Source organism: Netta rufina (assembly GCF_964035555.1).
Source record: "Netta rufina genome assembly, chromosome: 7".
Taxonomy (NCBI): domain Eukaryota; kingdom Metazoa; phylum Chordata; class Aves; order Anseriformes; family Anatidae; genus Netta; species Netta rufina.
In genome coordinates this window covers 12,689,955-12,716,747 of record NC_140130.1, presented here as the reverse complement: position 1 = coordinate 12,716,747, position 26,793 = coordinate 12,689,955, and the positions used below count along the sequence as shown (strand labels likewise).

General features: G+C 41.5%; 1 protein-coding gene across 8 annotated transcripts in view; it reads left to right on the top strand.

The window, feature by feature from the left end:
* ZMIZ1 (zinc finger MIZ-type containing 1) overlaps positions 1–26,793 on the top strand; it is a 345,320-nt gene that overhangs the window by 157,205 nt on the left and 161,322 nt on the right. The window lies entirely within an intron of this gene.

Here is a 26,793-nt window from a genome sequence, read left to right as displayed (position 1 = left end):
GAAATCGTTATCTTGGGAAGCCGGTCTTGAAGACGGAATCTGTCAAATTTCAGCTGTTTTCCCCACTATATAGCGTGTAGTTTGTATATGCGAAGAAGGGTTACAATAATTAGTGATCAGTTACTAATGTCAAGGGAAGTCTTAACAGCGCTGTGGGACTGGCAATATGCATCACCCACAATAGCGGGTGGCTTTAGGCTGTTCAGAAAGGCATACTCCATGTTCAAGTGACTTACAAAACATGAATGGTGTAAGGTGAATTTCTCACAAGTACTATGGGTATTTTTTTCAGGATGGGGTGAAGTACTGTAAGTACAAGAAGTACATTTTACACGGTATTTATACGAATCGAACCGAGGAAATAATTCAAAGGATAATGGTGAAAATACTATTAAAAGAAACACAGGTCAGCTGCCCTTGAATAACAACTTACTTTCTGGTTGGTTGTGAATAGACAGGATAGACAAGATTTAAATCCTGGCAATAAAATTGTTATTCAGAAGAATGGAGGGAAACTAAGGATTGAAGTATTGAGTTGAGAAGGCAAGTTAGTGGGAATGGGGGGGATTTTAAGTAAGGAATAATATGAAGGTGAATCAAACATATTCTGGTCTCTCTTCATAACATGAGAACAAAGAAATTTGCTGAAACTGAAAGGCCGAAGGGAAGAGCCTCTAATATAAGTAATGAATAACACAGAACACAAAAAAAAACATTGCAAGGCCAAGATGGTAGCCAGATTCAGAAAAATCACAATTTTATTTCTGGGTGTCTATATTTGTATGTATGATATATATGTATATAGATACACTAATCTAAGCTTCCACATGGGTTCCATTAATTCAATTTGTCTCCCCAGTAGTAAAATGTATAAATTAATGCATTTGTGTCTAAACTGTAGATAGCAAAATTTTCTTCTCACTTCTGCAATGGAGGTTATGGCAGAATTGTCATCTGCAGCCTTTGGTAGGTGTGGTTTTGATTGTTCTGAAGATACAATGCTGAAATATCTTCATTTCTGCTTTTGTTTGTAAAAGTTGCCAAGAGGCAAACACAAATGAAGGTTTTTATTGTTGCCGGTGATGACGATATTATTCTGTGAAAGCACAGTATGTGCTAAGACTTCGGATCCCCTCTTGTTTTATCTAGCGCTGCAGAGAGTGATCCACAGCTATCTGTGGATGCATTATAAACAGAACAGGACCTGCTTTGTCTTTGCAATATTATTAATTAGAAGTCTGATGAGAAGTTTTGTGAGAAGTTTTGAGGACTGACAGTGGGCAGTTTGGACGTGTTTGCAGGTATGTTTTCTGAGAAATTTGGATAGATTTGTAGTGTTTAGGAAGAAACATAGATGTAAGGAAGATACTCCTGTGTTTATCTCAGACCTATAACCATAGGTTATACAGCATTTGTCTTTCCAACTGCCAAGGAATTTACAGTAATTTTGAAAAAGATGTTTTTTAACAGAAGTTTGTTACTGAGGTTCTAGCTACAGGATATGTATTTACACCCATGAAAGTTGGTGCATGCAGGGTTTTAGTTTGTTCTGCTGTGATACCTGAATTAGGCATTATTCAGACCTATCCCGAACAACTGTGGGATTAGTTTTGGGCCTCCCTGCATCTGTCACACAAATGTTACTGCTGTAAAGCTGTACTGAGAGTCGGGGAGAGCAGCTCTGTGGAGAAGGAGCTGGAGACACCGGTGGATGAAGTGCTCGACATGAGCTGGCAATGTGCACTTGCAGCCCAGAAAGCCACCCGTATCCTGGCCTCACCAAAGGCAGCGTGGGCAGCAGGGCGAGGGAGAGGACTGTGCCCCTCTGCTCTGCTCTCCTCAGACCCCTCCTGGAGCCCTGCGCTCAGCTCTGGGTCCACAGCACAGGAAGGTTAGGGATGGATTAGAATGAGTCCAGACGAGGGCCACAAAGACGGTCAGTGGGCTGGATGAGACATAAGGGAAAAAGTCTTTATTACCAGGATGGTTAGATACTGGAGCAAGTTGCCCAGAGTTTGTGGATGAAAGTATTCAAGGCCAGGTTGGATCGGTCTCTGAGCAACCTTGTCTGGTGGGAGACAACCTTGCCCATGGCAGAGGGTTGGAACTGGGTGAGCTTTAAGGTCCCTTCCAACCCAAACCATTCTGAGTTTCTATGAGTATGATTCTAATCATGACACATAACCCCTTTCCTTGTCATTTGTGCATACTGGGAGACAGCATGCATTCAGTGAGAAGCAGGTGAAAGACCCAGGACAGGTGTCCTGTGGTCTAGACAGCACTGTTGTATAAGACACGTGATTGAAAACTGGAAATGTAAAAGGTTCCTCAGCATTAGTGTTTATACAGCACAGTTAGGGCCTGCTTCTTCCAAAGCTTTCCTCACCCTTTGTACAAATGAGCATCACAGCTCCAGACACGGTTCCTGTGTCTTCCACACTGCTTGTGTTCCCTGGTGTTAGTACCTCAGTGTGCTTAAGCCTCGTCTAATACAAAGCACAGTACAAAGAAACAGCAGCTTAGGTGGGGGCAGCTGGGTAACATGATGGATGTGTGCCTCCAAAGCAGTCATTAGACAGATACTTCATTTTCCTGTGTGGTATCTTGGTTAGTTTGTAATTCAGTTGCTTCACTGAAAAATTACTAGACTAGATAAATTCTCATGTGCAGCTCTTGAGTAGTCTCCTTTTTGGTGTTTTAGTAGGAAATTACCATTTCTGGGTTTTAAAATGCTCATTACACTCTGTGTCATGATCAGTAAGAACAGTAAAAATAATAGTTAACTTTGAGCAGCTTTTAATGTTAGAAGTTTCTCCTCCCTGTACTAAGTATGACCTGGAGGATGAAGCCAGCGAGATGCTGTTCTTTTTAGCAGGGCATGCTGAGTACGTTCTAAGAGGCACAGCAAGTGAAACAATCCAAAACACAGCAATAAGATCACTTTCATCTCCTTATCGCAGTGACATCCTGTCTTACTTGATTGTCTCACAGCTTCAGGAGTTCCCATGTTAGGTTTCGGTGTGCTCAATCCTGAGGACACTTGGGAGGAGTGTGCAGAAAGGAGCTCTTTATGAAGAAAGTGGGGCCTGATAAAGCATCATTATCAACCTGCTTTGGCTGAAGCAGAAGACAGGTGTTTCCAGCTCTTCAGAACAGGCAGCTGTCTGATCCCCAGCGACTTGCAATGGGAAGGGATAACCTGCATCACTGAAACCAGCCTTCTGCACAAACAGGCAGACATGTCATGACTCTTGACTCAACAACAGAGGGGGATTTACTTCAGAGATAATCTCTGGGTATGTTTTATGTGTAGAACATAGGAGGCTTCGCTAATTTTTTGGCCAAGTGATTCAAGCAGTCTTGAAATACCAGAACGTTCCTGTTCCCAAAGGGGCAATGAAATAGGAGAAAAGAAAAACGTTTCTGCAGGATGAGATTGTAGCCTTAGGATGAGGCTGGAAACATATTATCTTCATTCAAATACAGTGAATGTAAATAATATGGAGACCATAACTAGTTAGAAACATAATAGGCATATAGATCGTATCACAGAAGATGAAGAGTAAAGGAATAGAAGTTCCTTTCTAATGGAAATGAAGCTTTTCAGTAAGAGAAAACAGAAGTGTGTGATGGCAGAACGGGAAGCCATGGCCTCGGACATAGCTGATATCCTATTATCCCACATTTGGTCTATTAATTATCTGGACAAGCAATGAATAGAGGAGTTGTCCATTTTCTCAAAACAATCCATTTCATCCTGGAGATGGTTCCACACTGTCAGAATGAAGATGTTGCTCATTGCTGCTCCCTGTGTACTCTTTGGAACGCAGATAGCAACTGGAGATGGAAGCTACCTGTCTAAAGGACTTCTCTTGTTTACCGAGACCTCCTCTAACTTACTGCACTGACCCTTGCTGTTGTCTCCCAAGACACTTTTATACATGTGCTGCAGGTAGAATCTATGAAGGACAGTTTTTTTTTTTTTTTTTTTTTTTTTTTTTTTTTTAATTTTATTTTTTCTTCCCCAGAAATGGCATTGCTGCATTCAAGTGTGATTGGAAAAAAAATGGAGTAGAATTTGTTTTCTTTCTATTGAAGAAAATACAGTTTACCTGTGTTATAGGTGTATATGTGTTAGTGTTAGGCTAGAGTTACATAAGCTCCAACTTGTTGTGACTTTGTGAAAAAGGTAACAAAAAAAATAAGTTCTAATGTCCGTCTCTTACTTTTTTTTTTAAATGAACTTTATGAATAAGAACTTTTATTTTTCTTTTTTAAGTATTCGTGTTAAATAACTGTATTTATGAATTATGGCAAGCATCCAAAAGCATGCTCCAAATAAGATAGCAGTGAGAAACGCTGGGAGTTGCAGGGTAGAGCACTCTCGTATTTCCAAGTGGTTTTGCAAGAAGCTGTTGTTGTGTACTATGACAAGGAGAAATATCTGATTTGCGTAAAGCAAAGCTTCATGACAGTTGTAATATGGGAATTGCTAGGCAAGTCTGAGTAAGCTCCTCTGCTTTGGAAGAACTTCATGCTCATGTTAATGTTCCCAAAGATACCTCTGTGCATGTGTGCTCTAAATTGCACAGAGCTCAGTTTACCTTTTCTGGCAGGGAGGAGAGCCAAGTTACTATCTGTCTAGATTTTTTTTCAAAGATGATGCTTCAAGCTATCTTCTTTGGGCATCTGACATCTTCCTGCTTCATTATTGACTCCTGCACAACACTTACTTTGAGAATCAAAACAAGGTAATTATCATCTCATTTCAGTTAGTCCAAGTAAAAAAAATCCAAGTGTATGTAGTGGAAAGAAAAGTATTAGGACTATGAAGTCTACATATTTTGAAATGCTGTGAAATATACAAGTGAGCAATTCCTTTAACTTTCTAAGTATATGTAAATTAATTAAAAACAGGCAATGGAACAAAAGCTAAGAGTATCAGTATGAAAAGTGCAGCTAAGATAGCCCTACCAACACTCCATTTGCAAATATAAAATTCTGAAAGAAAGAAAAAAAAAGATAGCTTTTCCTTTATGGTAGTATCAGTAAAAACCAGTGCTCTGTCTCAGTTCTTACTACTAAATCTCAACCTTGAAAAGCCCAGGTGCATCCATGGCTTCTCACGCCTATGGCATGCAGTTGTATAAGCCCCAGATGTGCACGCACTGCTGTATACCCCCAGCTGATGCTAAGAAAATGGGGACCTGGCTAATAGCTAAATTTAAATCAAATTATAAATCTTTTTATTCAATTTTGTTTCCATTTAAAAATTAATTTGGTTCAGCGATAGGCATGTGACTGCAGACTGAAATGCTCTTTATCTAGTCAGCAAGCTACAGCTGCCTTGACCCTTATCTAGAGGGACTCTTTAATCTATTAATTCAGTTTTTATGCCCGTTCAGTTCTTGACCTCTCTGACTCAAGTTCCAGTTAGTGACACTCGTGATGGTTGCTTCTGTGATGGAGACACCTGCCCATTAACAATGGGACTGAGCTGAACAACCTTTCTCTTCTCATCTGGGCCACTAAGCAGGCAGATGGTGACAACATTTGGTCACCACTGATTGGGCTTGCATTTGAACCCTTGACCTAAAGGTGAAGGCCACTGTATCCTATTAGGAATACGAGCCATCAAATTTAGTTTTAGTTGCAATATCTTGCCTCAGATGTGTGTAAAGTCACTTTGCGAATATGCAAAGGAAAACACTTCTCCTTCATCTGTTCTTTCTTTTATTGTTATATATTTTAATTAATGCTGTTAACTCTTCATGTTAGCAGCATCTTGCTTATATGGGTGTCTTATGTTAATGCACACTAACTACTAACAAAAACACTCCAAGATCCTGTCTCAGGAACAGTTCTGAATTTTCCCATTTGAAAACACGACGACACACGCACACACTGTTTTAGGGACTCTTCCACTGTTGCCATCAGAAGGCTTTGCCTTTTTTGTTTCCATAATTACTACACTATTTCCCAGGAGGTGGTTTCTACTATTAAGCAGCTACTGCAGAGGCTGGATTCTCTTGCTGTGTGTTCCCTGACTTGCCCAGCCGTAGTGCAGCACGACTTGGTCAGTGTTCCTATGTCTGTTGGTCTCTTGAAAGCTAGTGTGTGCCTAACTATCAACATCCAGGACTGTGACACTGTTTTCATTATCTTGGTGTCTGTAGTACACAATTTACTCTATCCATTTCCTCTGTTTTCATAGAATTCTGCATATTTTTCAAGGCCCAGAAGATTATCATACTCCAATTTCTTCATAAAAATTTCAGTCAGGTTAACAAAAAATAAGAAATGTTACTAATCCATGACTTCTAAAGAGTATGTTGCTATTTAGACGTAACTTGGAAAGATGGATATGCATATTATTTAGACCTACAAAGAGCTGCCAGCATGAGCTGACAAAAAAAAAAAAAAGGTCTATAATAAGTTACAGAAAATACCCTGAGGCTTACGCTGCAAGCACTGCTACCAGACACACTGCATCATTCACAGTTGCTTTAAGTTTCTAACCGACGGATCAGCAGTTTTATTCCTGTCTGAAACAACAGGCCATGGGATTTCTCCATCTACCTATTTGATCATGCACGCTGCATTTTATCTGCTGAGGCGGTGTCTGGATGTGTGCATTTAGCTATCATTTCCAGCTCTAGTAGTTTCAGTCTTATAAATATGAACAGCACAACAAAGCAGGTTGAAAGATGAGAGGTGAGCATTTCAAAGCATGCAATATGAGGGCAAATACTGTTCTGTGAGTTTGTGTTTGATGTCTGCATATGAAGTTAACTCATGTTAACTAAGATTGTGTCTGGGCCGAAGCCTTTTGCGCTACTGAGCAGAAGGCCCCTCCGTAGTGCTGTGCTATGTACGTGGTGGCACTTTGTGCAGCTCTGCATTCGTTTCGTGGCTTCCCAGCCCAGCCAGTCCGTGCCAGTTCCTGGCCCGTGGCGCGGCACAAACCCACACAGCCTGCTCTCGCTTCCCCTGCTGGGTGCTGCCTTCTGGGAACCGCGGCTCAGCGGCCGCATTCCCAGCAGAGCAGACCACCTATGAAGACAAATAAACGCTGGCTGTCAAGTGTTAGTCATACACGCACCCTGTGGAGTCTCACTAGAGGGCACTCCTGTTTTTAACATTAAAAAAGTCTCCTGCCAACTGCACTGCCCGGGCTGGTACGGGGGCAAGCTGCCTGAGGGGTGCTGGAGAACCCCCAGGAGCATGGAGACCGATGGACCTCTGGAAGAAAACTGTCTCAGGAAGGAAGGAAGGAGGGCTTGAGGGATGCTTTCACAGGAAGAAGAGAATTGAACCTTAGAAGACAGCAAGTGTAAGTATGTGGAGACATGATCTGGAAGATTTGGATATGGTATTTTGTGACTCTTTTTCCCCCAAAAAATTGAGATCTGAGTTGGAGTTGCTAACTATATTTATGTTTTAGACGTCTGTAAGGGAAGTGGTAAGGAGTTCTTTGCTGACTTATCACACTGCATGCTGTCTGAACTGCTGGGTTTGCACTGAGCAGGATCTTCATACTTCCTTCGTAGTGGTTACACTCGGTGGAAGGACAACAATAGCAACCCCAGTTGTTCTTAGTGGGCAGAAAAGAAATTAAATGAGGAGTTTAATGTAAGAGCAAGACCAAGCTGCTAAACTCTGACAGGAGTAGACCCAGGTTTGCAGTTGTCTTAAGTGGTGGCTGAGGGGTTACAGTGGGTTTTGAATGCTATTTACTGGATACATGATTTTTTGGAAACAAATCTTGAGATTTGCAACTCGCTAGGAGCCGCTAAACAATGGAGCCTTTTTTTGTTTAATAACACAGCTCATCCAGATGTCAATAATTAGGTAAAACAGTGCATCATCTTGATTGCCTAGTGGTTGGTAATCAGTACAGAGCTAAAGGCTGCTTTATAAACAGCAGTTGGTATATCATAGGCTGCCTTTGCTCGAGCTGTGAGCTGCTTAGCAGAAAGGATGCAGGAGGATGGCAAAGCAGCCATCCGCCAGCAAATTAGAAGCGCAAGCGTTATGTTAGGCAAGGTGAGGAGAGGTGGTGGCCTGTCTGTTCCTGGGAATTCATTACATGCCTGCATGTCCCTAGAAGGGTGATAAGGAAGATGTGTGTGAGAGATTTGCAATTCTGTTCTCCTTCAAAGTTGTAAATCAGTAGCACTCTGCTCTATTAAGGCTATACCAGGGCAAGCAGGAATGTGCTAATGGTCTTGCCCAGCGAAATGTTCTTTGTGCACTCTTTAAAAATTTGCACTAGAATAAACTCTCTGATAAGGAAAAAGAGCCTAAGTAATCTCAGGGTCCTGTAAGCTTTTTAATAATTAAAGGTGGTAATATATCACGATGGATTTGTAGGCTTGTTTTCTTTCAGGATATTCATCTAAGTGAGCTTCTGTAAATTGGCTTTGTGTATGGCTAAGAGAGATGTATTGAAGAAAACACTAGCCTCACAATATACTTCATACAGATACTTTTATGTACCCGTGTGATTGGACTAATTGAGCAGTTCATAATTTTTGTGTATATATTCCCATAACACCCCAGGAAAATGTGTTATCCCTATGCCACTGCTGTTAAACGAATGCATAGGAAGGCTATATGGGTTTCCCAGGCTTACATGGGAGGAATTACGGAGTTGAATGCAGCTTCATTAGTCTCTTGGCTAGGCCTCCAAATAAGATAAATTCTTCCCATTTTATTGTGTATGAAAATCATGTATGTGTGCACATGTTAGTATAGGGAAGGAGGCTTACACAAATTACTGAATATATTACATAAAATAGCCATGTCTTACAAAACTCAAGCCTCTGTAAAGGTCTCCTCACCATGTTTATTTCTGGCTATTCTTGGAAATGAGTATATTAGATTTTACTAATGAGCATGTAGAATTTACAACAAAACATATAGGTCATCCATTAATTATATAAGAGACTTTACTCTTCCTTTTTGTAGTGAAAAATCAAGGATCATATAACAAGGATTTTTTTGTTGTTCTTTTTCAGACTGTGTAGGATTAAAAATAATGTTGCATACCATTAACACACTTTCCAAAAGTGTGAAGGAAATAAAGTTTTGTTTTAAAAAATGGTGCAGTATAAAGAGTCTGTATTCCTCCAAGTCAGTGAAGGCTCTGGTTTCTTAGGAACTGATCTAGACTCACTCTATAATCAATGGACAGAAATAGACATCTCCAGAGAGCAATTTGTCCCACCTATTTTGACATCTGTCTTAGCAAGGGACAGATTGCCCTCTGGAAGTACCTGTCTCCATTGACTATTGAAGGAACCTGGATGATGAGCTTAGACTAAAGCCCTTCTGTTACATAGCCTTTTTAGGTCTTTTTGCTAGGGTAGAAGAAAAATCACTAACAAAACCAAAAATTTCTTGTGTGTATTAGGGGTGTTTTCTTTTCTCTGCAGAAATCTCAACCTAACATGATGAGTCAACCATATTCTGTTAAAATGTGTTGTTTTTTTGTTAAAAAAGTTTACTTGTTCTTACAATGTTTTTTACACCACCATATAGAAACGGAAGACTAGTACTTTCTGCCGTGGACAAAAATGTTAAGGAGAATTTGAGCTTTGAATTTATTAGTTTTTTAATTGTTGTTGGGTTTTAGGTGTATCATCGTGTATTTAAAAATGCTTTGGGATTCTGTAAAATAATGAAATAAAAAGGGGGTCTATTCCATGACATGTGCTTTCTAACAATATATGGATGAGATACCTGTTCCAAAACAGAAGCAGCCAAAGATGATAGTAAATCTGTACGATCTATAACCCAGTCCCTACAGACTTAAATTAATTACACAGCTCAACAAATACTAACCTTACATACAAAGTTAAATGTCTTCTGGCTGTTTCAGAAGGAAGAACAAATGCTTTTCATTTTTCTTAGCTGTTGTGGTACTTGTGTATAATTTTGAAAGTAAAATTACTTTTTCCACTTATTTGTCTTTTTCCTCCTATATTGGACAAAATATTTATTGTTTCCTTTTTCTAGCAGAGCTTGAAATTAATTTTTTAACTACATTTCTTAGTGCAAAATCCATGACCACAATGCTTAAAGAAAGAGAACTATTTATTTTTAGCTGAGGCTACAAAGCATGTAAAGGTTTTTGCATACATTTCAGTTTTTTTAAAAAAACAAAACAAAAAAACAGGTGCATATGCATTTTCTTCAATTGCTGTTCTAAAAAGTTTTAAGTAGCCTGATCAAACCTTATGTACTTCTATGCAGTGCTCAAATTGCTGTAGTGTGAAGCATTATGCTATTTTGTTATTTGTAAATTTTCAGTAGTACCATATCGTTAATTTATTTGTTCCCTAGAACTTGAATTAATCTGTGTGCATTGTATTTATTTTTTAAGGTCCGTATGATGTCTTACTGACAAAACCTTAAGAACTGTAAGGACTGAAAATGCTCATAGTAGTATAACTGTCGTAATTCTCATGTAAATTACATATTTGCTATTTTTCCCAAATTATTTGCATAGCCCATGGGACAGAATTCCAGGAGCACTACAAATGCCTGGATTTTTTGATGCAGACTTCCCAATATAAAGACTGTCAAGTCAAAACATGGTTGACAACTCTTCACGATTCATCTTGGTTTTGCAGTTATCAATAGTTAAAGTAGCCTTTCTTGTGTGTGTAAGTAAATGAAAATAACTTCAACATATATAAAACTAGTATGCCCTGAAAAAATATAGGATTTTTGTGCAGTATTTTTTTTATTTGTAACTTTAAGTTACTGAGCTGATCTTGTATTATTTTTAATGTGATCTTTATCATGTGTTTTATGGTGTTAGTTTTATGAGGAAATTCTGAGAACTGTTGACTCTTAAACATTGCACAAAGAGAATCCTTTTGCATCACAGTGATAGCTAGTGGAAGAAAAGATTGCAATTTGTGAAGAACTGGAGTTGCAAAACAGCAATTCATGATATTAATTCTGGAATTACTTTGGGAAGGGGGTAGCTGAAAGCTGAAAAGCAGTTCTTCATGACTAAGAGCACCTTTGTAAAAATTTAGTTTTGTATTGCTATTGATCAGAGTGAGTTGGAGAGTTGCAGTGACAATTAAACATGGGATAGAGAGACAGCTTTATGGTATTGTGCCTTGTTCATTTCACACTGAAAATCATTATCTTAAAAATAAATATTTACATTTACATTCGATTCTTGTGTGAGAAACAGAGCTGTAACAACAGGCTTATTTTGAGACCTGAGCAAACAGGAATTGCATTTTCCTGCAAATTTTGGTCAGAAACCAGTAGTAAATTATCTGGTTATAGGTACTTTATGCAAAGCATCAATAATTAAAAATTATAAAAGCCTGTAGTCTTTGCCTACAGATTGTGGTTTATACTACTGGATGTCTCCTTGTTTAGGTTTTTAGGCTGAAAAATCTTAAAGAAACATGATTCCAGAAAGCACAGAACACTTGTCTTTTAAGGATGGGCCATGTCAAGAAGCATCAAATCTGGATGCTTGAAATCAGTCAATGATTCTGATATTTTACCCAGGTCTGAGGAACAGGAAGATGTATTCTTGGTTTTAGAAAATATATTTTACCCTGCTAAAATTTCTCCCAACTTTTTTAAGCAAGAAGAGTTTATGAATAATTGTTAGAATCATGTTGAGCCCTTTTGTAGGCTCCCTTAAGTGCAAACAATCTTTTTTTGGTTAATATTTTGAATATTTGATGCAAAAATGTAAATTACTAAAATACTCTGCATCAGGTCTTCCATTTAGCATTATCCTTTCACACTGTGGAGTAAACTAATGAATTACAGCATGATTACATAGCACATAATTAACTTTGTAATTAATATGCAACTGCCACTTAAACTAAAGTACTGCTTATAAAGATGTACGGCAACAGTAAATCACAGGTCAGAAGTAGCACTTCGGAATTTTCTAAAGAATGAGAGTAAATGCAGAATCACTTACAGCAGCAGAGTAAGTTAATTAAAAAACAGATTAATTGTGAATGTCCTGTTTAATTTTAAATACCTTGGCTATTTCTTTTCCCTGAAGAACGAACAAGTTTAAAACCTAACTCATTCATTGTTTTCTTATACGACATATTTAAAAATGAGCGGTTGTTTAGCTTTTAACTGCGCTGGTTGTGATTAGGAGTTGGTTAGTATTCCTTCCTTGCTTTGCTCTCTATAAGGGTAGGACAAAAACAGCTGATTTTTACTTTGTATTAGTTTCAGCTTTCTGCTCTTGTCCATTTCTTCATATCAATCCAGTGAAGCAAAGTGAGCCAAACCACCCTAACCTTTGTCCTGCTGGTTTGTTTTTGAGGAAGATGAGAATTTGTGTTGTGCTACCAAAACCAATTAAGAACGAGGCATAAGCAAGCAATGGGAACTTTTAAGCATCTTGATGGTCTGATTTCGTGAAGTATCATATAACACCAATACATACACTTTCTTGAACAGCCCTGCCAAGTATGTGTCGGTGGGGACCTTAGCATAGAATACGAACTGATGAAATTGGTTCCTGCCTTCAGGTGACATTCACAGAAGGCATTTTAGGTACCCACTGACCTGAAGGTCTCTCCTTTGTGTTTTGTGCCAGCCTGGAAGTAGAAATGGGTACTTCTGGGGATGATATTTACCTGTAGGCCATGAAAGGCTGGGTATTAGAGCTCTTCTGTTGGACAGTCTGAAGGTGATGAAATACACCAGCTAGACCTTGTAAATGTATCAGATGCTGTTGTGTGTTATTTAGAGCTTCAGAATGGTTTCCTTCAACTGCTTGATCTGCTTTTGGGTGTATCCTGCTTATTGTCTGGTTAAAAGAAGTAAAGCAGGGTATATATTACAGTCACCAGGAAATGGCTACCCTAAACGTATAATGCATCTTCTAAGTGAATTAATGTTTTGTTAATGTCTCTTTGAACCCAACTAATTTTTTTTTCCGTTCAGCAATACAAAACAGTTCAGGTCCCACTGAATTCTCAAGCACTTTGTGTATTCACTCTCTATTCGTGGTACTCAGTACATTGGTTGTTGCTTCCTCCATGTTCTGCCTTTTTTTTTTTTTTTTTTTAATGGCTAGCTTAAAAACTTCTGACCTGGAACAGAGTGATGGATGCTTCACAGTTGCTCTTCATTTTGGATAAGTAATCATTCAGGCATAATTATGTGCGTCTCTTAGTACTCATGAAAACCTTCTGGCTGCTTAAATAGCTGGGAGGAATATACATTGCCACTGCACATCCTTCTGAACTGGCTTCTCCTTGTAGTGTGGTGTTTTGGAGAGGAAAATGTAGGAGAAGAAAAATTAATACTCCAGCAAAATTTGTTTTCTGTTTGCTGATTTTGTTTTTTCTTCACTGGTCAGCTGCTCAACAGGTTAATTAATACGAAAATGGATGGGTAAAAATAAGTATCCTGAGTTATGCTCCAAGAAAAAAAATAAAAATACTGGAAGTAGGATTTGAATTAGACATCACGAAGGGAAGTAGACACTATGAATGGAGTCTTAAGTTAATGGAAATTGTAAGGAGTTCTGTTTCTTGAGTTTAATGTGAGAAACAGCTCAATTTTATAGTCATCTGACTTCTGTTTTGGTGGCTGAATAGGGAAATCAGGCTGTGTGGGAGGTGTCTTTCTGAAAATGATGCGCAGTGCCTTCTTGGAGGTTCACTTCTAGGCAGTACAAACAGATGTTTCTGCACTAATCTCAAATGTCACATTTCATGCATAAACCCTGGGGGATAATAATATCAGGATTCCCTGAAAGTATCCCTGGAGTTTAGCTTAATACTCTCTCCCAGGGAAGAGTCCCACCTACTAACTTGACGAATACTTCCAGGCCTTCCCGAAGGCCTTCTCTCAAATGCTGATCCAAATAAGGCCAGGGGAGATACGACAAAAGCAATAAATCGCAAAATAGCAGAGCTTTGTAGTGGCAAGTAAGAATCATGTGGCCTAGAAAAGCGGTAATGGCCACAGCATCAGTAAAATAGTGAGGTAGTATTATACTGAAACTGGGGAGTTAAAACATCTTTTAGAGGGGCAATTCCCTAATTATGATTGAGTTGTAATAGTTGGAGAAAATGCAGATAATATAGAATATCAGAAAGTTAATTTCCTGTCTTGCAAACGTCAATCTTTCTATTTTAAGTATTTCGGTGACTATTCAGGAAAGCTTTTATTTAAAAATAAACAAAAATCTACCGTTGTCCAAAAGTAGAGAAGCTTGTGACGGATGCTTCGATAAAATTTATATCTGTAGAGGAATCCTCAGTTATGTTTTCAACATGCTAATATTTTTCTTTTCAATTGAAATAGCTATAATATGTTGGAGTCAGTGGAAGAAAAACAGTGAACAAATATTTCCTTCAGCCTCTGTTAGAATGAGTTGCTATCTAAACAGAAGATAAGGGAGGGAGTTGTGCTTCTGTCCTCTTCCATCCACGCAGATTTTTTTGTGCTGAGGTTATAATGTATGTTAACATTATGCTGACATGGACAGCTCTAGCCAATAGGTTAAAATTGTTAGGTAGTTTGTCTTTTTGACAGATCTTGTCTCCATGTCTAGCAATTTATGTGACCTTCCAACTTTGATATTTTCCTTGTGAGTGAGTGCCCTAAATGGCTGCCTTCTGTGCGCGTCCTCGCTGCTTGCTTAGAGGGACGAGGCTGGCTGTGCCTCGCTGAGACGTGGGTCCTCAGTGGTGCTGAAGGATGCTTTTTGTGTTGAGTGCTTTCCCTTTATAATTTAGTGTATGCTATTCATACCTGGTTGTTGTTGTGTTGTTTGTTTTTTTTTTTCAGAAAAAAAAAAGGCCCAAACTAGGCATGTGGTGCATGATAGATGAATTAAACTGCAGAATAAAAACCTTGTTTCTGAAACAAATCTGTTAAATATCACTTGTGTGAATTTCTTTCATGCGTACTGTAGCACTTAAGATTTGTTGTTCAGCCTTGCAAGAAAATGTTTGTGTGCGTTCTTATATAGAGATCGCTCCTTCCCCAGCATTTCATCCTGCTATGTCTGCGCATGTGTGCATATGTATGTATTCGTGCGTGCTAATTTAATCAAAGGCTTATAAATAACAGCTCAGTTGGTTTCCACAAAAAAGGGCTCATTCAAAAAACGTTACGCTGATGATTTATTTTCACAGGCCTGTTGGAAATCTTCCTGGAACTTTGCTGCTTAGCCCAGGCAGCGGTTTTCTTCAGGTAGCTGTGTAAAGCAGTGCAGTTTGCATGCAGGCCATTAGGAAAGCAGGTGGGATTTATTAAAAGCACTTGCGTTATATTATTGAGGTCTAAAGAATCTTAAGTTACAGGTAACATAAACTAATTCTTTCTATATGCAGAAAATAAAACAAGGGGGAAAGAATGAAGATTGCATTCTAAGAGGTGAGCCCTGATACAGCGAGTCTGCGTGGGTGACAGCAATAAACTAACCTGTGGCCCTAATGGTGGTTGAGAGACTTGAATATAAATGAGGAAGTAATCAGATTGGCTCTAATACTTCTTAGAGATTGAATCTCTGTTCCTAACGCCAGCTAGAAAAATAATAGGACAACATAGAGTGCTGCTTTGTTTTCTTATATTCAAGGAAGAACTGACAAAGGTGTTAGGTCACTGTCTGATGCTTAAGTCAAGGGTTCAAAGTTGTCACCTTGGACAAGCCACCTGGAAAACCTGCAGCAGGGCTCCTGCAGTGCTTCTCCACTGCAGAACAGGTTGGACGATCAAAACTATAGTCAAGAGCAACATCAGCTCCCTAGACCAAAGTCAACATTTGAGTGAGGCATTTCCCCATTTAATGTTTCTGAAAAGCATACAGTTTTGTTGCTCAGCTTTACGAAGCGGTTGTGAAGATTACTGGTGATCATGTAAGCAGGTACTGAGCAGCAGATGTGTAAGTTGCTGTACATGTATATGAATAGTCAGTGAAAATAGGTCACAACATTGCTAGGTGATATATATGTGACCCCCTAAGTTGCTTTCAGGGCTATTGAAGGCATTAAAAAATGTGTGCGCAAACTGGATTCCTTCTCATGGAAAACAAAAAGGGAAAAAAGGTGCCAAAATGCAGCCACTCAAGGATGACAAAAATCAAGAGCTAAGGATAAGAACGGAGAAGTTGAGCAGAAACAGTTTTGCTCTGTGCATGTTTTGAAATTGTCACAGCAACTTGTTTCTCCTTGAGTTCATCAGAGTGAGAACGTGGCATATCAGTCTGCCTTCAAAGTACAGCCACAGCTGTACGTGCATCTTTGAAAGGGGAGTCTTGTTTCCCTTTTGGAAGAGCTGCGTGTTGTTTCAAATGAGACGTTGCACCTCCTCGTGCCTGCTGAAGGCTTTGCTGCACTGCTCTGCCAGCTCTGTATGCGTGTCACCAGCACGTCATGTTTGATCAGAATGAAAGTAGCTCCAGAGTACGTCTAATCAGGCAGGGGTTCAGAAAAATTTGAAGGCTATAAAGTTGACCTCTCGAGTCTGTAGCATTGCCGCTGGGAACAAAGAAGAAAAGTATGTAGCCTTTTGAGGTCTGCTATGCCGTGCCATAATAAGCATTTAAACAAAAAATAAGGAAAGGATATGAGTAGACGAAAAGAAAATGCCATCTGGACTTAAACTACTTTAATCCAGATGTCATCTGGATGCATAGTGTAAGTTTATCAGGTTAATTTAATTCTATATCTGGAAGTGTAGCTGAATGTTAGAATTTGTCTTGAAATTCCAGGAAGAGTGATATATATAGCCTGTTTTATCCTTATGTTGCAGTAGTGCTTATACCGAAGATTTTATTTTATCGCTTCTCATTGTTTATGCTAAATTAGCATGTTGTAGCCCCAGTTTGCATTGTGATTTGTGCGTTAGACACTGTATGTGCATTTGGTGGAGATAGCATCTGCCCTGAGGAGCTCTTGATGTAATTGGAAAGCCAAAAGAGCTGGAGAAGTGAAGCGCTGGGAGGTTGTTAGTCAGGAGGAGAGCTCAGGTCTCTCTCTTCGGAGGGCTGGCTTTGCCCTGCGGTTATGGGAAAAAGCTTCTGGGCAGATACCTTGTAGTAATGATGTGGTATGAAAAACACAAGACAGTCTAGGTATCTTAATTTATGGACCACACTGTAAATAATTCATTAGGAACAGTATTTCTGTTTACATTGTCTGTAATAAAGATGGGAAGTTGGCATGCTTCAGTTCATTCAGGACGATTTTCACTGGCAAGGCTTTTGAAGCTCACTCCCTGGCTTGTTCCAGTGGAAACGGCAGTGGTGGTGCAAGGAAGCGTGCCCTACTCTCCTTAACAGGGCTACCACCTCCATTCCTAGCCTTTTCCTTTTCAGTTGTTTTTGTTAAAGCCCAATTTAGCATTTGCATAGTTGCTGCTTTCAAATACTTGAGAGGATTTTGAAACACCTGCTCGGTGTCTGTGTTGTGTTCTGCCAAATGCTGTTCTGGATTTGCTGACCTAGGGTGAGTGAGACCCAATGGAAGTACGGCTACCAGGGACCTGTGCTTTTAGAAGAAATGCTGCTGAAATCTGTTCCTGATTACCCCAAGAGATTTGTGGACAGAGCAGGTGACATCTTTTAACATGGAATTCATCAGACTTCTGAAAACTAAATTATCTGTTAAGGTTCTTGTTAGAGTGAAACTTATTGTGTGGTACATGTAAAATTCTCTTTATTTGTCTGTTAAGTAGGTCTGTGACACTGGCAATTCTCACAGACCAGTTTAAAGATAAAAAGGTCATCCCAAGCGATAAGATAGCGAGAAAACAGAAGGCGGCAGTGCCAGCGATTACTGGTGTTTCAGTGAAAATCTGTCCTGAGGGCAGCAGACTTTGCTCTGTAAAGCTCCTGCAGTGCTTTGTGATCTAGGTATCTAGAAGAGTGTCTACTTCCCTGGAATTATGGGCACTTAGAAGAAAAGCGAAAACTATGGTATAGATAGTAAAACAGTATGCATGTGTGCAGCTTTGACTTGCCTGGAGTGAAGGTGCTGCAGTTGGAACTACTTTGGGATTTGTACTGTTTTCAAATCAACTATGGGATGAGAAAAAATATTTCTGGAGTTCCTAAAAAAAAAAAAAAAAAAAGTTCCAGAGGCAATGAATCTGTCCTTTTGGTCACATTCGGGGTGCTTGAGTATTAACTGTTCAGACTAACGTACATGGCAGTCGCATTTCAAGCCAATATTGTGTTCACACAGTGCTGTAGCACGGTGCACAAAACCCCTCTCCCTGAGGGATAGAGTCATTTGTTTTGCATATCCAGTCTGAATCATTTTACTGAGACTGTCAGAAATGTTTCTTATCATTTAGGAATTGGTAGAGACTTTAAATACTGGACATTTGTCTGCAGGGCAATTCAATAAAACCAAATATCTTGAGGTTTAATGCATTTTCTGCAGGTCCAGAAGGATGAGTATGGGACGGCTCTCAGATCAGCTGTCTTAAAATGAAGATAAAATAGAGTATAGAGCTCACCAAAAAACGTAGTTTTGTTGTGTCTAGATACGTCTGATATCTTCAGTTTAATTTTGCTTTATTTTTTAAAAAAAAAAAGTGTGCACACAGGACTAACTTGTCATAATTGAACAGAAGCTGAGAGTTTGAGAGAATCTGCATTTCAGTAAACTCTGAAAACAGTGCAGAAAATAAAATTCAGATGCCATCAAGTGCTCTGTTTCTTTGACTACAAAAAATCACAGCCATTGAATTTCTACCTTCTTTCTTTGGCTATATTTAGCCCTTATAGGTTTTGCTGGTCCTCCTGGAATTTATCTTGCTTCTGTTCTGGGGAGTTGGGTAAATCTTTACTTAAATTTCATCAGAAGAGACCAGGATAACGGTAGATATCAAAATTATTAGAGCCTGTGTCCCAAAGCAGCAGTTGAGTTGCTCTGTTCTCCAGAGACTTTGTTAATTGAGGTAATCCTTTTCTTCTTCCTCTTCTCCTTCCCTCTCCCTGAGTGAGTGTCTCCAAGAGTGATGCGTTCCCTGGTGGCTTACCAGAAATTATTGGTCTTGGGAGCAGTTCTTTGGTTCTCACAGGGCTGAAGAAAAGGAGAATAAATCTGATGTTTACAGGCTATAAAGAGAAATTGCAGACCACTTTAATTGATTATATATGCATTCTTCACAATGCTAATCTTGGCTGGGGAAAAAAAAAAAAAGTTCAAATCTATCTACATTCCTGTGTTGGGTGCAATGCAGTTTGGGGATGGGGGATTGTTATGTTCTTCCTGAAGCCAGCAAGTCAGGGGGAATTTAGCTCATGAGGATGCTGTATCACAAGAAGAAATTGGCAAGTTCCTTCAAATGCTGCAGTTCAACTTCCAAAACATGCCTAGTTTCATCAGATAAGGAAGAGGGCATTCAGTGTCAGAATGCAAATCCTTCTCATTTCTAATTCACAGTGTATTTGAGATGTTTCTTGCTAGGAGCTTTTCTTTGGGGTGGCCCAAGAGGTTTTGACCTAGGTTTGTTACATAGCAGCTGTCTGGTTCAAGAGAGTTGTTATCAGAGCATGGCAAATACAAAATAGCATCTTCACTTTCTGATACTTTATTGTTAAATTGATAAAAAATATTTGCTGCTAGTGCCATCTCCCCTCCATCTTTCTTCTTCTCCCGAGATCATCTGTGTACAGATGTGATTGTTCCTGTTTCCTCTGGACCTTCAGAAAATATTAGTCTGTCTTCTATAGCTCATAGCTCATAGTGCAGATATGAAGCAAGTACCTTGGATGAACGTGTCCAAGCCATTTAGCTTTCTTTTGTAGCTGATTGTTGTCCGGCAGGACCAAGAAAAGGTTTATAGTTTGTACACATTCTTTGTAGACAACTGTGTGCTCAGCCCTGAAGATGCATATAAGCCAGGTGATGCTAGCAACATCTCTTGCCTCTCGCAGCATTCTGTAAGCAAACACAAAGAACTTCCCACAAATACATTACGCCTTACAACGGAACCTCTGAAAGGGGCCTGCTTCTGTTAGGTAAATAAGTGCACATCACATGCCAGAATGCAAATCCTTTTCACTTCTTATGCTCACCTGATTTCCTCTGCACTGAGCCCAAAGAGATGCTAGATTCCCTCTCATTTTAGGAATTTGCAATTTTTCCATTAGATTTTTTTTTTTCAGCAGTGTTATTTGAGCGATAAGGGTTATGAAATGATTGGAGTGCAACACAGCAAGCTTTTAGGGATGCCTCATTTGCTTGTAGCTGTCCCAATGAGGATTAGCGTTTCTTACCTGCAAGCTACAGTACATTTAATAAACCCCTGCATCAGTGGATGCTGCTGTGGAGCTGTCAGTGTTTGTTCTCACAGATCAGTGTCGGAGTGTGCAAAGCCTCCGAGAGCACCGCGGCGGCTCTGGCAGCCCTGGCTCTCCAGGAGCGCACTTCCCAACACTTGTGCCTTTAATTTTGTGTTATTACCTCTTGCTGTTATAAACTGCAGTGTGCCTTTTCCCCCCTTGCTCTCCCTATAGATAACGAGCTGACAGAGCTGGGTGGGATGCAGGGAAACTAACCGTGTAATACAAGCATGCAGCAGGGCGATTACCCGGACCTGGGAGCAGCACAGATGCTCTCCGGGGTCTGCAGAAACCAGTTATTTCGGCCAGAGGGGCGTGCTGCCAGCACAGGGGAGGACGGCTCCTGTGCCTTCTGCTGAGCGCTGGCCGCCAACCAACTAGCCCAGACCCGAGGGAGCACTCTCCTGCGCCAGAGATGCAAAATCATTACGTGCCTGCGGTCCCGCTCTTGGAGGCTTATTTTTATTTTTGTACTTTCAGCATAGGTCTTATGACAGCGCTGAGTGTGCTTCCAGCCAGCCCTGCCACCTTGGCTTTTGTAATCAGGCTGCAGATGTGCTTCATGATTGAACAACTTCTGCGCACCGCCGCTCCTCCTCCCAGAGGAGTCCAGCAGGCTCGCTTATGCAAGCTGTCATGCTGCCTTTTTTTTTTTTTTCCGAAAGCATGTGTGGGTTAGCTTTTGTGTGTTTCTGGCTGGCTGTTCATGCCTGCATATAATGGGCTGTGCATCTAAAACCGTTCCCAAGCACACGGAAAGCTGTGGAAAAAGCCTCCTTAAAGGCAGGCAGCGCTCGCAGCCCCAGCCACCATCAGGGCCCAGACCCTGCTCCCACCTCGCTGAAGCCGTGCCCGCTGGCGGCGTGCGCTCAGCACACAGACGCACACACAGACACACACACACACAGACACACACACACAGACACACACACACAGACACACACACACACACACACTCGCCTTGCCTCGCACAGTCAGAGATGATAGAAAGTCTGCTGGGGATTATTGCACATTTGTAGAGCAACAATGGAGAGCAGCGCAGCACAAATATCTATTCTTCATCACCCAGCGTAACAAACGTTGCTTTGTCTCACATCTGGCCCCTTTTAATAGCTCAGAGCCGATCGCAGTGGCTGTTTAGCAGCTTCTGGTAAATAAAGCTTTATGAGAACGACTTCCTTTTTCAAGTGTTTAATGATTAAAATGGCCTTTCACCTGACATTTTATGCGCTGCTTTTTTATTATTATTATTTTTATTTTTCCCAGGTACTCTGCCTAGCAGGGGAAATAAAGCAGTTGTCACGGATAAATACTAAACTTTTTGCGCTTTTATCCCTGGAAGGAAGCGAGCAATTTCGGAGGCTCTTTGCAAACGCGGCTCCGCCGAGGCCGCTCCCTGCGCCGTGAGGCGTGACGGGGTGCCCGTGCCAGTGTGGCGAGCGGCGTGGCAGCTCGGCACCGGGGGGGCTGCCCGTTTTGTGGTGATTTTTTGGGCTTATCGCATTCACGGTGGGGTTCAGGGGGTCGCGACATGGCCCCCGCCCGCCCGGGCGGTGTCGCGGCCGCTGTCGCCCCCTGCCGGCAGGACGCGGGGCTCCGGCCCCTGGCCGCCCCCGGCCTCACCCTGCAACCTTTTTTTTTTTTTTTCTCTTTTTTTTTTTTTTTCTTTCTTCCTATTTTCTTGCTCCTCTTTCTTCGAGTGGTTCCAAATGGCTCCGAATGAGATTCTGTTAATCACAGGGCGGCTGCCAACGTGCTTGACCCGCATAGAAATTAAAACCCGGTCACTCGGTGCTGTTCCTTGGTGCCGGGGTGCTTGGCCACCGCGTGTCTCCCACCGCCGCTGTGCTCCCTGCCCAGCACATCTCCTGCAGAAGGTCTTCCCTTGCCTCTCTGAAAGGGAAAAATCAATACAAGGCACAGAATGAACTCACATGTTTGTTTCCTTTCGCTTTTACTCTTTGTAGTTCCTCTATACTTTTAAAAGGACTATTTTGGGAATTGTTTTTCATAGCGAACGCTTGGTTCGTCTCCCTCTTTCCAAATCTAAAAGTAGCCCGTGATGCACCAAAGGGATTGCAGTCAGCTGTCACTTAATGACATACGCCTTTAAGTAGCCCAGTGGCATATGGTTTATTAACCACCAGACGCACTAGCATGTTCTTGGCTTTCCAAGTGGGCTGTCCACCAGTCTCAAAATGGCTTTGTGGTGGCAAGGATTTGCTAAGATTGTTCACTAAGATCTCAATTTGTCAAGAAGTTGCCCTCTTGCTCAGGACGGCAGGTGACAAGTCGTTTGCCAGCTCCTTTGCTTCATGGGACGGAGGAAAGCAAGGGGCAGGCGAGAGGGGGAGCAGCCTCGCTGCTGCTCATTGTCAGGTGTGTTCCTCGGAGCATCCAAACCCAGAACTAAAATCGTATTTACTTTCAAGTTGAGTTATGTTTTCTGTAACATCAGCACTTTGAAACAGTGCTGAAATGTTGGATTTTTTTTTGAAGGACTGATAGAGAACATGTTTTACTAAATTGCTCTTCACAGATGTGTTACTGGAAGTCCAGTTTCTGGCAGAGTATTTGCCAAGCTGTAGCTTGAAATTTCAGCCAACACAGTGTAGCAGAAGCTTGTGAAATTCCCTTTCAGCCACTACATGATTTCATTCTTCTTTAATATTGGAGAGTGCTTTGTAGTAATGGTTTGACAAAAAAAAAAAAAAAAAAAAAAGGATTCCATACACACTTAGGGTTAAAAAAAAATGTCTAACAGGTCGATACATCTGTTCCTTTAAAAAAACACATTCTCCATTTTTGAGACATCATAAATATGTAAATGAGGGCTCTTTAATTACTGCCTAGGGCTATAAACTCACATGCTAGAGGGGAGGGAAGAAGGAAGGCAAAGAATAATTCACTTTTTTTTTTAAGAGCGAGGGAAATTGGGTCTTTCCCTCAGAAAAGACAGCAGAAGAATGGGGCTTTTTATTGCTGAATAACCAGAAGGTGCTGGGAACACTTCTTTTTTGTTTATCCTTTCGGATGGAGTTAGCATATAAAACAGTAGTGGACGACCTTTCTGGCTAATGTGTGCACAAAACAGAGGGGATTTGTTAGGAAGCACCCCGTACAATTCCCTTCTCTATCCTGTTCTGTCAGAGCCCTTAATCCCGATCAGCAACATCCCCTGCTGTCCCTCGAGCCGCTTGCTGTGTCTGAATCTTTGCATGCTTTCTAACGCCGATGCACCAGGGGTGAGCAGGAGAGCCGGCAAAGTCATTTTCACTCGTGACCTGATAAGCGCTCGGCACTTAGCTGAGTGCCAGTCTGCTCTTACTCTGCCCTGCCGGCCTTTCTGTATCTTAAGCACCATTATTTTCGAGTAAGGTGATCTTGCTGCTACTTTCAAAACAGTATGAGATCAGCGGAAAAGGCACTTTGGAAATTTCAGGATGTGGATGTGCCCATGGGGATCTGGACCGGTGTGCGGTCATATCACTGTAGTAGGTGTAGTTACTGGAAATGTAATTGTGCTGATATTTTTCTTTCAGGCAAAATGATCCGGTGTCAAAACACTTATTCTGCCGTGGTAAAACTTAAGATCCATACGATAATTTTCACTTTCCAGGTTTAATCTTTTAATTCTAGCTGAGGACTATGAAAGAATAATTTCCATATAATAATGGTTTCCCACTAATGAGCTCCGCTTTTATTATAGCAAAAATGACTTAGGCCCAGTATGGTCACTGTAAGGATTTTCCTATTTGATGCTCCAGTGATGTGTCTGAGAAAGAGGTAAAAATGAGTCTGGAGTGTATAAGGAGGGATCCTCCAAATGCAGAGTAAGCCTTCTTGTCGTTGTGTGAGGTGAGCCCTCCTACCTACAGCTTGGGTTGTTTGGTTCAAGCCAACGTGCCCTGGCCAGGGGCATGGAGGGAGCAGGGGTGTCTCTTTAGGAGAAGAGGGCAGATGAACTGGGCTGGGGAGGGATGGGGGCTGCCTGGCAGCATGGGGCTGGGGCAGGGGAGGAGGCACAGCCAGAGAGCACAAATGGTGTGAGAAGTGCACGGTGGGATGGAAGTGAAATGCTTCAGGCTGCCAAGAGAAGGGTAAGTCAGAGAGCGCTTTTCAGTGGGAGCCACCGGGTGTTGAAAGAAGAACTATTTTCAAGGCTGGATTTGATCAGCTTACAAAAGATACTGAGTGAGCTGTCTGGAGGAGAGCGGGGGCTCCCCTTGGCTACCAGGTGAGCTTGTTTGACAGTCTGTACCCTGCCCCTCCACAAACGGCCTTCAGGAAACCTCTGCGTGTGGGAGACATGAAAATTTGGACAAATACAAGGGCAGGCTGCCATTCAGGTAGCTAACAGCAAGCCTCATTTTTGCTTACGGTTAACTAGAAGGCACAGAATTGGGGTATTATTTTACATACAGTCCATGAATCAGTGCATAAGATTCTTGGCGTGAGTGACAGTACACAAAGGCAAGTTACGATCATTTCTTTGTGTAAAATCTCTCTGCAGTCTCCCAGCCCCAAAGTATTTTGCCGGGAACTCCAGAGGCAGCTCCTGATGTGATTAGCCCCATCTCTGAGCACTGCTGTATATGGCTTTACTTGAGAATTGTGTTTTCTGGCAGTGTAGAGTACGGCGATGTATCTGTTGCATGGGATAGATGCTCTTTTCAACTTGGCTCCCTGTTTCTTTATGTGGCTGCATGTTAGTGAGGAGTTTATATTGATGATGCCAAAAAAATACAAAAATTGCGTTACAAAGTCAACCAGAAATATGGTATTTTGCTTGTTGGTTCATTAAGCACAAGTACCTCGACTTGTTTATTAGAAGAAAAAAAAAAAGCTTCAGTTTGCATTTCTTCAAATATTTCACTAAAAATCCTATGTGCATGTGTACGTGTTTGTTTTCAACATGCTCTCCTCCATCTGTCCTGATGGTCAATTAAAATGCAGATAATGTGTCCCAGCTTGTAAGATGGATCACTGCTGAAGTGGTGTCATGTCTGGGCTAGCTTATCTCTTGATAAATGCCTCTGCTGTCCACTGAGAGATTAAACTTCACGACTGCTGAGGTTTGTTTGGGTATATACAGGCAGATAAGATTGTCTTACTTGCTTTTAATAAAATATATCAATTTACATTTACTAAAGAATCTTTGGATGGTGTTTGCTATGGAGAAGGTGGCAGTGGCATAATCAAACGATAATAGCGGTATGTGAAACAGCCTTTACCGTTTCCTAAGTATTACAATTTATTGACAGGAGTGCTTTGCTGAACCCTCTTGTCTCTGGAGTGGGGAGATGAGGAGCCTGAGCTGCTGTTGTGAGACCTCATTTAGCTGTCTAGCAGAGAAGATTTCTTTCCCTGAGTCTAATCCGGCAGGAGCCATGGAGGAGCATTATCAGTGAGGCTCAGAAACGTGGGGTGCGTGGGATGCCGTGCCGCGCAGGCTGCCTGGCCATGGCAGCCGTGCAAGTACCAGCCGTGTCTCCCAGCAGGAACCTCCTGCAGTGGGTGCCACAGGCGCTTGCTGTCAGGAGATGCTGCGTCACGAGAGGTGGCAGTGGCCAGCATCTCCGACACGACAGGGACCTGGAAAATTTGCTGTCTTCTCAGAGGAGAGCTGTGGCCAGCCCTCTGAATAACAAAACTGCTTGGTGCCCTTGGAGAGGCTTGCGAGGGAATGGTTCCCATGTGAGCCCAGCACCCTGCTTGTGCTAGCACAGAGTTGTAAATCAATACAGGGTTTGGATGAGGATTTGTGAATCAGTGCCCACGGCTCGTTCTTGAGCAGGAGGATACTTGGACTGTGCCGCTCTGTTGCAGTACAGGGATGTGGGCATTTGTAGGGAAAGCCTGGTTTCATGTTCCAGTGTGCAATATTTATGGTTTCATTTCTATTATAGATGCCAGGAAAGTGATTGAAACAGGCGAGTATACATATGTATGTGCGAAGCATCTCTGTGCCCCTCACTGAGAAGTGAGTTCTAGGAAAAAGCACTTAAATCTGCTCAGCTTATTAAGTGCAGGCTGGAGTCCCATGCGATTCTGCCTAAAACATAAATAAATGGAAGTTACAGTGCAGAGGGGTTGGTAATATGAATTATGGACTGACACTGGTGATTAGTTGTTGGCTTTTCTCTGTATGATCTGCTGTTGAACTGCTATAGAAAAAGACAGATGAAGGCCTGGGAGGGAAGAGGCGGCAAGGGCACTCACTTACACTCGGCTTTGTTTCTGTGCATTGCTCCTGGTCCAAACTTGAGTGGAATTTCATCCATCCCTACCTCCAGGGTGGCAGAGCTGAGCCCTGGGCCAAGGGTGAGGTGCTCGGCGTGATGCCCACAGCCTGGCCTCCTCCCTGCCGTTGGGTATTGCTCCCAGCTGCAGGCACACAGTATTACCCCGTTATCCCCACGTGTGAGGTGTGACACGGTGTGGTGAGGCACCTGGCTCCGGAGAAG